The sequence below is a fragment of the Pteropus vampyrus genome, unplaced genomic scaffold, assembly GCF_000151845.1.
Source record: "Pteropus vampyrus isolate Shadow unplaced genomic scaffold, Pvam_2.0 Scaffold120, whole genome shotgun sequence".
NCBI classification, from domain to species: domain Eukaryota; kingdom Metazoa; phylum Chordata; class Mammalia; order Chiroptera; family Pteropodidae; genus Pteropus; species Pteropus vampyrus.
In genome coordinates, this window is record NW_011888901.1 from 177248 (window position 1) to 179274 (window position 2027).

Below are 2027 nucleotides of genomic sequence, written 5' to 3' on the forward strand. Positions count from 1 at the left end.
GCCCCTGTTGGAAGATGTATTCTTTCCCTCTTGTCTGCTGCTTCACTGAATTTGCTCATAAGACACTTCTACTTGTTGGCCATAGAACAGAGGTTTCTGCAATTATCAATTTTCTAAACTGGCAAACATGCTCCTATAGACCAAGAGTCCCTGACCCCAAAGCATGGGCCGATATGGGTTCACGGCCTGTTAGGAACCAGGCCACACAGCAGGAGGTGAGCGGCTGGCTAGAGAGTGAAGCTTCATCTGTATTTGCAGCCACTCCCCAGCACTAACATCATCACCTGGGCTCCACCTCAGATCATCAGGCATTAGATTCTCATAGGAGCACCGGTCCCTGGTGCCAAAAATGTTGAGAATCACTGCTATAGACTATAGTATTATGAATTCCATTTTAACATAGTAAGAAGTTCAAGGGAAGCCCAGCTGGAAGGTCTGATGGGTCCACTGCTTAGCTAGTTAGTTGCATTTTCCTTTTGATGCATCTGTAGTATTGCCTATTTCGCACTGCAGCATTGCGGCTGGTCGATGAGCTGGATCATAATGAGTGCCATTTCACTGTGATAATAATTAGCACAGGGATTATTCTCATCAGAGCTGAAAGTGCTCAGAAATTAATAGTTGCCCTTTTTTATGGAGTGGAAATACATATTTCTTAAATTCAGAAATCCTTCAAACATACAGAATAAATACAGAAACAATAATAACTGATTCTAATAGTTCATAATTGAGTGCAGTAATGCACCAGTTCCGTTCAAAGAACTTTTGATGGAGTAACTCATTCTTCACAACCACCCAATGAAGTTGGTACCATTATAATAAACACCTTGGTCAAGGTAGCCATGACCAAGATATAACAAATGTTCACTTTTTTTCTGTATTTACTTTAGATCCTTTAAAAAAGAAAGAAAGAAAAAGAAAAAACCAAAAGAAATAAAACGTTAAAGAAATAGTTAACATTTTCTCTATCCCATTCCTCTACTATCACCCTTCTCATTGGCAAGCATTATTTTGAAGTTGGTGATTAGTGAGAGTCTTTCTTTACATTTTTATAATTTTATCATATAGTATAAACCCATTAAAAATCTGAAAAATTGATTTATAGATTTATTTTTTTGCATAAATGGTGTCATGGTTTACATTTCCTTTTGAAACTTGAGTGGTTAATTTTGTACCTTGCTATAGTGGATGACCTTGTTTACCTAGTTTCCAGATCATAAATCGTCAATAGTTAGGGCCCATCTAGACTCACCTTCACCATAGAGCTCCTAATTCCATACAGTCTTAGGCTTCAAGAAGTCTTCCCATCAGTGTTCCATGGACCAACTTTATGTCCCTTACAACAGAACCAAGCTAAATAGTTCCCAACAGGCCACTAGCTAGGAATTCTCTCAACTTCCAACCTGCCTCCCACCAAATTATCTATATATATCTTTTTTGACTACCTTAACCTTCTTTCTTCCAATTTCATCAATCCCCAGAGCTTCAGTGATTATCTATTGAATGAATGACTCACAAATCTATACAGCTCAGACTTTACTCCTGCTTTCCAGGCCTGTATATCTATCTGTCTAACTGGACACTGTCTGAATGTCTTAAAGGCACCTCAGATTCAACTTGCTTCAAGTTGAACTATTTCTACCCTCTCTAAAACAAAGCACAATTCTTGAAAGAATTGTCTACACATATGATTTCAATGTCTCACTTCGCATTCACTCTTTATTTTTAATTAATTTATTCTTCAACCCATTCTCATCTAGCTTCCATCTCCGTCACTTCACCGAAACTGTTCTTGTCAAGGTCCCTAGTTCCCTCCAAGTTACCAACTCAAATGACCAATTGTCTGTCCTCAACTTATTAGGCCTCTCAGCACCAGCTGTCCCATCAATCACTCACTCCTTGAAACTTTTTCTTCATTTTGTTTTTGTGATTCTTCCTCACTTTCCTGGTTTTCCTGCCTCACTGGTTGCTCTTACTTAGTCTGCTTTTCAGGGCCCTTCTCATCTTTGTGATCTCTAAACTTTGGA